This window comes from Mus musculus, chromosome 5 (assembly GCF_000001635.26).
Source record: "Mus musculus strain C57BL/6J chromosome 5, GRCm38.p6 C57BL/6J".
Taxonomy (NCBI): Eukaryota; Metazoa; Chordata; class Mammalia; order Rodentia; family Muridae; genus Mus; species Mus musculus.
Genome location: NC_000071.6, coordinates 67218866 through 67228284, shown reverse-complemented (window position 1 = coordinate 67228284; position 9419 = coordinate 67218866). Strand labels below are relative to the sequence as shown.

Genomic DNA, 9419 nt, shown 5'->3' with positions numbered 1-9419 from the left:
GGGAGGCCATCCCAAAATAGAAACCGCTGGGGAGAGAGAGGCCTGGAGTCCAGGAGGCTGGGCTTTGTCCTCCCCTGGGAGAAGATGGATGGCCAGTGTCATACAGATGATGACTTGAAACCATTAAATTGTCAGAGGAGGGAGAATCTTTATCAGCCACCAGCACTGCTGGAAAATTCTAGAGACAGCCACCGATGGGTCTTGGTTGGGAAAGAGAGGCCGGGAGCTGGGTCTGCCAGGCAAGCTGGAGCCAGGGATGAGGTAGTGGCCTGCGGAGGTAAAGCGGAGGTAGAGAGTACGGGGGCACCAAAGCCGCCGCCACCGTGGTCTCTTTCTTGAATGCCCGAGACTTCAGCCTAGTCATCTGGTCTCCAGCTCAGCTCCCTTCCCAATTGCGAGCCCAAGGCTGGTGGACACAGGTGCTTGGCCAGAGAAATGAGAAGGGCAGAGAACACGGAGCAGCAGAGAGGCTGTGCCAGGCAGGGACAATTGTTCCCATTATTAGGAGTTGAGGCCCAGGCTCATAACCCCCTGCTCAGTTGGGGGGCGCCTTGCTAACTGGATGGAGATGGATGGAGGCGCCCTGAGCACACCCCCTCCCCGCTCCGGCGTCCTCTCAGACCCCGGGCAATTACTGTCCCGCCAGGATGGACACACTGGCCGCCACCCTGACCCCAGCTTGAGGGTCCACTGGCTGTCTGCTCTGCTGTAGCCATTTTCCTTTGCCTTTATAGTAACCCTACATGACATAAATAACTCCTTTGCGCTTGCGCACATTTGCTTGAGGCCCTCAACTCGCGGAAAATTAGCTAAGTTACTCCCTCCCCCGTTAAAAAACAACAACAGCAACAGCGACAACAACAACAAAACAAATCCACAAAACAGAACCTGAAAAGCTACAAATTCTAATTCCCTATCTTGTTCGCCCTCTTGCATGGATGGATTCGAGTGGATGGTGGGATTCCTTCATCTTAGTGAAACAAAGATGAGTTTTGCTTTTGCCTCTGCCAGGATAGGTTTCTCCTTGCTTGAGCCTGGCTCTTCTAGGTATTATCCTTGGTATTGGTGCTCCATCCAGGTAGGAGTGGAGTTTCCAAAAGCTTCTCTGTGGAATGGGCTGGGGGCGGGGTTGGGGGCGGGGGGGGGGGGGGCGGGAGGTGGACTGGATTTTAACCACAGTGCTAAGATGTGGAGCAAGGTCACCCCTGCTGACCTCTGCTTGACTGACATACATATATATATATATATATATATATATATATATATATATATATATATATATATATATATATATTAATCTGTTCATCCAGGGCACCAGGCAGGGCAAGCATACTGACTTGGTTTGGTAAGGGGTGGGCATGGGTTTGGCAGTGCCAGGCTGGTGTTGTTTGGTCGGTTGCTAGGCACCAAGACTGGAGAAAGGAAAGAGGCTAGCCTGGGGCAGTCAGTGTTAGCTGTACTGCGGTACAATAGGTACCTATTGGTGTTGATGGGAGATAACAGTATCCCACCATTGGCTTTCTGCCAGTCACATCCTGCCAGGCCAGGATTAGGGGGCAACTCAGGAACTTTTGAGATGAAAGGGCTCCTAAAGGTCAGAGTGGCTTCCAAATGAAAAGCTACAGAAAGCTCCAACACACACAGACACACAGACACACAGACACACAGACACACAGACACACACACCTCACAGCTTCAGCAGTGTTTTGAGGGGTTGGACACCCTCCCCAACCACCATCAGAGAAGGTTGTAATAAAGACTGGGCCAGGCATTGTTAGCATAAGCTACTTTGTTGAGCCTAGGTCCCACTGCTCCCCCACCCCCCCACCTCCCCACCACCCTCCCCACCCCAGGCTTGCTCCTCTCACAGTTGTAGCTGCTAAGATTTTGATATAACAGCTGTATCACAATCAACACAACAACAACAACAACACACGGGATAATTTTAGGATTCCATGAGGTCAGCTGGTTTGTCCTCTGCTCTGCTTGCTTTGTGTTTACTGACGGAAAGGTTGCATAAATGTCCAAATGTGCTTGGGATGCTGAAGTAGGATGATCAGGAATTTGTAGGCTACATAGTAAGTTCCAACCTGGGTTATAGTGAGACTCATTAAAACAAAACGAAACAACAAAAAAAGCCAGAACAATAATAGCACGAATAAATGAGCAACTATCCAAATACCTGGTGCATAGTTTTCACACTGTCATTGTCCGCGTCATTGACAGTAAGTGTAACCTGGCAGTGACTCACTCATGAGTGTTCCTAATTCTATTTATTCCTTACTGGTCGTTAGTCATCTTTTAAGTCATTCCACAGGTGCTCTGTGATAGCTCCATATGAATTACAAAAGAATCGGAATTCACTGCATTCAGGGTACTTGGTTCTCTTAGGAGGAAACTTACATGTGGATACTAGAGGGTTTTCAGTGCGGGCTTCCCCTGAATTTACCAAACTTTCCTACGAAGGGCCTAGGTCAGGCATGGGAAGGCTCTGAGCCTCAGTGGTGTGCTCTATGAGATGGAAGTTAGGAAGTGTCACGCTCTAGAAGTCTCCTTGTGTTCTTTAGAGGCAGCAAAGGATGGACTATTCCCTGAGAGAGTGTATGAGTGCCTGCGACAACAGACTTCAGGAAGACATCATTTTCTGGTTGGGCCAGTGGACAAAGTACAAGGAGTGTGTAGATGGACACATTGCAGACCGGGGGGGTCTGCGTGTTACTCTAGACTACAAGCTAAGTTGGCTTACTTACTCTTTGGGAACCAATTTCCTGTCGTACACAGAAGGCAGAAGGTATATCAAATACCTGCCTATGTGCTGGGGGCAGAGGCGGGCAGATCTCTGCCAGGGTTACATAGTATGTTCCTGTCTCGAAACCAAAAATCAAAACCAACTCCTACCACCCAGAAAAATTACCTGCCTTTCACTTATAAAATGGCTCCAATGACCAATTCAGATCATGTGTGAAAACTAACAAACATTGTGGGAGTTTAAAAATGACAAATAATAATCCAGGATTCTACATTGTACTCTCTTGCTTTCCAGAGATATATTTGCTTTTTAATTTAAAAAAAAATTTTTTTTTTAGATTGTGTGTGTGTCTGTGTGTGTGTGTGTGTGCACATGTGAATGCAAGTACCCATGGAGTCCAGAAGAGGGCTTTGGGTCTCTGGATCTGGAGTTATAGGTGGTTGTGAGCTGCTCTCTGGGGGTTTTGTGACTGGAACCAGGTTCTCTGTAAGAGCAGAATGCTCTCATAATGGGCAAGCCTTCTCCCCAGCCTGACTTTCTCTTTCTTGTATGATTTCATGTATGTATGTATGCATGTATGAATGCATGCATGTGTTTATTTATGTATGTATTTGTGGCTCTGCAGGAATTAGAGAATACTGTGGAGGGCGGCTGTTAGTCTCCAACTGGAATAGTGTAACACTTGCTGGGTGTCAGGACTGCACAGCTTCTCTCTAGAATTCAGCATCTACCTTAGCTACTAAAGAGAAGATAAGGTCTCAGGGAAATACTGCTCCATTCACCTTCACTGAACTTTAAGAAACCACTTTCTGGAGTTTCATTAGAAATAAGTTGCATTATTAACTGGGGGGGGCAGGGAGTGAGGAAAGCAAGAAGCTTTTGAAATTGCTTGGCTGGCTCTCTCCTTTGAAGAAATGCTTGATTTTATTCTCGGTAGGAAAAAGATATCGGAAACTCCAGCCGTCCTTTTCATAGGATGCTCATTGCTAGAGATCTGTTAGCTTAGTTGGATTAGGGAAATAGAGTCCCGTTTCCTAAGAAGGGCCACTCTTTGCCGAAATGGAGGAAGCTCCAGTGGATGCTGGGAGAAAAGACTTTGGAAGGTCTGTGTATCAGAAGTGGAGGGTTGAAGGTGGGGGTGGGGTGGGCTTCAACCCCAAGGAAAAGCAACTCACTTTTCTCCTAGAAACAGACAAGGCTGACAAGGCCACTAGCTTCATGGGGTTTCATCCCGTGTGGCCCATGGAATTCATCCAGCAGGTTCTCAATTAAGGAGGCTGGCTGCCTTTCCTTTTATTCTCTTAACTTTGTGATAAATGTTAGCGACCCGATCCTATCTATTATGGTGCCATTATCACAGAATGTTGACGGAGCTGGTTCTTTTATCTTCATTACGGGGCTGCCTCCCTTGCAGATTTATGCATTTTTTATATTAAATTCTTTGTTTAAGCCTACTCTCTTGTTGACTTTCATTGACCCACCCCACCCCAGTCCCTAATACTTTCCCATATTTAATATTGAAACATTTTTTTCCCCCTCAGTGCTCCTCTTGGCTTTGTTGCCATTCGTTTGACGGCTGTCCCTAATGGCCTGGGCTGTTTGCTCTGTTCTTGAACTTGGTGGGGGTCACACATTCTTAAACAGTGATGTTCTCTGAATGTCCACCCTTGCTGTCCAGCTAAGTTGCTCTGTGTCATAAGCTCTGCCCTTTTCTCCGCCCCTAACTACCAACTGCCCCTAATCACTTAAACAAACACCTTTCCTAGTGGTGGCTCAGGCCCCTGGGCCTTTTGGGTTTTGTTTAGCAGAGGCCAAAGTTGGGCCTGGCCCACCGGCGGCTTGGCCCCTCTGACCTGATACATCGCAGCTCTTCTCCTTGGAGCGCGGCCTTGTCCAGCGCCCCCTGGGCCAAAGGCCAGGGTCCGGGCAAGATTGACCAGCTGCTTGAGGTGACCGCAAAAAAGACATCAACGGACAACTTTAGCTTAGAGCAGGCAAATGAACGTATTTATTTCCCCACTCCACCCCTCCCCCATCCACTAACCCCATCTACTGCGGTGCTAAGAGAAAGACAAAGGGGGAAAATATTGGGAAGAGGGGCAGGAGAGGCTCATTCCGCACCAGAAATCTTAGCTCCCTTCTTGGGGGCCGTCTGTTCAGTTTCACAACACTTACAAGAGCAATTTCCAGAATTGAAGTTGCCTGGTGTTTTGATTCTTCCGTTGCCTGTGCATTTGTGCCCCGAAGGTCCCTTCCAAATGGATACTAATTGTGGGGGCTGCACACTGCTGGCTGCTCCAATGCCCCAGGGCCCCGAGGACCTGCTTCTCAAAGCCTTAATTGACAAGGACCTGTCTGTATTTAGGAGCAGCTGGTCCAGAGCGTTGGCACATCAGTGCAATCTTAACGCAGCATCCCTAGCCCCGAGGAGGATGAGGGTAAATGTGGTTAAAATGAAGGAAGATTTATAGCCCGCCCCCTTGGGTAATAGGACAGAAGACAGCTCCCAAGATTTTCCCCTACGAGGGGGTTCATTCATCAGCTCCCGGGCCTAGTAACCCGATAGGAGGCTCGATCTCGCTATTATTGCTAATGGGGGAGGGGAGGAGGAGCTCTCAGAACAATTAGGCAGGTGACAATATCTCACTACAGGGCATAGACCCCTAAACTAGACGGAAATTTGGCTCAGCACGACCGTTGTCTCTCGCTTCCGCGGGATCCGGCGCGGCGCCGGTGCTTCTCTGCCTGGGTCTGGCGCTGGATTAATGGTGGCGCCGCGGGCAGGCTGGGACTCAGAGAGCAGAGGGCGATCTGGCTGCCCTTCCCCGGAACAGGGAGGCTTTCAGAGTCCTTTGCGACTCCTCAGGACATTTCAAAGTCCCAAAATGCGGGTGGAAGGGGTGATCATATAGATCAGCTTCTCCCACCCGGCTCCCCAATTCCCGGGCTACACGCTGCGAGCGCCTTTCTGAGACCTGCTCGCTCGGTAGACAACCTCCATTCAGCTGCTTACAAAGAAGGTTGATTGGTTCAAGAGGAAGCCGGTTTTGTTGTGATGTGTGGGAAATACTTTGATGTCCGCCCGGTTCGCACGTGTGAACAGGGATAATGGCGTTTGGGCATCTTCATTGAAATTTGAAGTTTTTAAAGCAGAAATTCCCCAACTTTTGCCTGTTTTTCTCAACATTTTCTTTTTCTTTCTTTCTTTCTTTTTCCTGCCTTCAGGAACAATGCCAACATTGAAGCCCTCGGTTGGAGTCTGCACAGTTGGAGATCTTTGGTGCCGTTTTTTTAGACATCTTTGGATTTCATCAATCAAACTGACTGCAATTTTCCATAAAAACCCTGAATTTGGGTCAGAAAGTGGGCAAAGTAGATAAAGATCATTCGAGCTGTCTTATAAGATGATAAATAGTTATCCTTTCAGGCCAACAATGCTAAAGTGCAGTTTTGTGATTCCCTTCCATGGGTTGTGAATGCAGTGAGTCGAAACGATTTATACATGTTTTCCCATGGTTTAGGGGGTGTCTTTACATACTTGTCAATAGTAGTCTGACCTTTCCCCCATGGAGTGGCTAAGTGTTAGTGGCTTTGGGTACTTTTTTCCCCCTTGGGGGTGCCCGTGCTTCCTCTTAAGAACCACACAAGAAAAGAAGGCTTTATTATTAATAGAATATGGGTCTGATCTAGACAATTCTCCTCAAATAGACTGGTTGCAGAGACCCATGAGTTTGGTACAGAATTTCCATCTGTTAATCTTGGGAGTACCTCTTTGGACACCATGCTGGGATGTGAACTCACTTTCTTAACAACCACATGTTCACTGGCACCGTGTCCTTATGCTTGAACTTGACGAATGGACTTTTGTATGAGGTGAACAAAAAGAGACACTAAAAGAAGTAGCAGAAGGAAGTTGCAAAAAGAGTATGAGCCCGCAACTCCCAGAGATCTTTCAGAATGCTAGCTGACTCAATTTCGTAGTGAATAAATGCAACTTAAACATTTCCTCCTCATTACTAAAAATAGTTCTTTAGCACGCACAGCATGTCACATGTCACGTTTTACACACTGGCCAACCGCTTTTCTAAATTGTCTTTTCTATTTTCTTGATCCTCACGCTCAAAATGTGCTCGGTTTTGAGAATCCCTTTAGCCAGTGTTTTTTTTGACTCACCTGGCAGTTTGAAAGATTCATGAGCAATCTTCATGGAGAAATCACAGCTGCCCTTCTTGGCTTCTTAAGAATTATCTGAGGTGTCCTATGAGCTCATAGATCTTGTGGGAGCATACACAAGTACCTAGGGAAGTACATTTATTTCTTTTGATTGAAGATTCCTTCCTATATCTGTCACAAGAACACCGGCTCCCTTCTGTGGTTGGCTTTTCCAAACTGGCTAAGTATCAAATGTATGCTGTGAACTATGTATAGAAGAGAGCATGGTACAGTGTGAGTTAATTACTGTTATTAACTTACTGGCTATATTAGTTTTGAATGAAGCACATAAGTTGTGGTTACAGTTATTTAAGCACTCTTTATTAGCTAAAATAATTTGCAAATTTTGTACATTCTCTCACCATACAAGATTTAAAATGGCAACTGGAACCTTAGGAAACCCTTGCTTCGCCATTATTTGTCTTAATAAATCTGGCTTCCAAGTACTAAACATTTTAACTTAATGTATGGCTGCCTAACATTTTAAGTCTTCCAATACCATTTTATTTATCTTATTCTATTTGACAGCAGTGTGCCTAAGTGATGTCAGACATTTTAAATTATTTGCCGAACTTCAAGTAGACCATGACAAAGAGCAAATCTGTGAAGAATAGTTATCCTAAGTATTTATATAAAACAAAGCATATATACATTTCCTAATTGTTCTTTCACTTTCTCCTGATCCCAATACTTAACTTACAAATCTGTATGGTGCCCATGAAGTCTACTTAAAGACACAGAGAGGAAAGGAAGGTATGAAGAGATGAAGAAGGAGAGCTTGGATGCTGTGGGGTTGAGGGTCTAAATCAGCAGCAGACAACTTGTCAAGTACACAGAGGCCCTTGTTGTGACAAGACAACTTGTCAACACACACACACACACACACACACACACCTCACCATAGCACACCAACAAATGAAATTTATTTATCATTTCCAATCATAATAAATGAAAAGCACATTGAAGACATTTCTATCAATAAATAGATAGGTAGAACTGTGTTTACCACTGAAGAGTGCTGTCTATCTGTTTCAGAACCCCATCAACCATGTCAAATGGTCACTGATAAAATTCCTATTTTGGGGTCTCAATATGCTCTGGACATATAGTAAAGCTATCTGATTACTCTTATTGTTGATAAGAGCAGAGACCTTATTGATTAAGGGAGATGGCAAAGCCTTTCTGTTGACCAGGTAGTCTGCCATGGTCTATGTCCACTTAAGCCTTCCGATGTGAGTTGGGTACTTAGGTCCGAGATGTAAGTCATTTGGCCTTGTCAGGTGCTAATTCTTCTAAGTCTCACAATTACAGTTCAGAAAGGGAATTTTTAGGTTAGTTTAGTGTTCCATGTTTTAGAGGAGAAAACTAAGGCCAACTAGATAATAGGGTAGTCATACTACACTCAAGGCAGAGAGAACAAGAGTTTTCTTATTTCCTTCCTTTCTCTTAATCAGTGATGTGTTTCTCTAGTTTTCTTTGGGATGAGAGAGACAGACAGAGAACTGAAGGTAAGAGAAAGAAGGGAAAGAAAGAAGGGAAAGAAAGAAAGGAAAGGAGAAATGAAATGAGAAGAAAAAAAAGAAACCCTAAAGGTATCTACTGCAGCTCTTGTGGCTTGCTTCTCCCACAGATAGCACACAGTTTGGTAAGGGAATGCCTGCACAAGCCAGAGTAAACTCAAGGTCAGTTCAACTGACGCCAGCAATTCCTTGGATAGTTAGACAGTGGGAGTTCTTTTTTATGGGGGATTGTTGTTCTTGAGAGTTATCTGTATAATCCCCATCACACATCCAAAGGAGGAGATGAAAATGATTCAAACTGAGGGAGAATCCAAGCTTCAGTGATGGGGAGGGGAAGGAGAAGGTGGGAAGTGTTGAGGGAAGCCCTCAGGTGTTCAGTCTGCCTATACTGGGAGTTCCTCCCTCCCTCTCTATCCCATTGCCCCCCCCCCTTCCCCCTTTCTTTCCTTCACCTACTTCTTGGTCCTAGGTACAATGCACTTGCTCTCTGACTGAGCTCTATAGCCCCAGCCCTATGTAGTCCGCCTATCCTTGTCCTTCTCTGGATAACTACTCATATTTTAAGCAAGCCATGCAGAATCCATTACATATCCTAATAGCTATGATATTTTAAATCCACCATTCATTCTAAATTCACCATTGCACAGTGAGCAAGTGTGCTTTCCAAAATCTTTTAACGCGTATGTTAACACTCGTGCAATAAGGAATGATAACATTTTTATTTCCAATAACAGCACCATTAACTTACTGTCGTTACCTCCTCTACGGTGGTGATTATCTTGGTAGTTACTGTCAAGTGTTATCATTTTTGAAAATGATGTGGTTTAGTAAGAAATTTTTTCCCAGGGTTTAAATGGCAATGCAAAGTAAATAATTTAAAGAAACCCTATCTCGTGTTCCCATTTAGCTGGGTGATTTAAACAAAAAGCTATCAAGGA

General features: G+C 45.3%; 1 long non-coding RNA gene across 1 annotated transcript in view; it reads left to right on the top strand.

Moving 5' to 3' along the window:
* Gm33293 (predicted gene, 33293) overlaps window positions 1-7412 on the top strand; it is a 10814-nt gene extending 3402 nt beyond the window's left edge. Inside the window, exon 2 of the long non-coding RNA NR_169035.1 lies at window positions 5975-7412. This is a non-coding gene — a long non-coding RNA (predicted gene, 33293). The remainder of the gene's footprint in view (window positions 1-5974) is intronic.
* Window positions 7413-9419: the final 2007 nt, after the last annotated feature.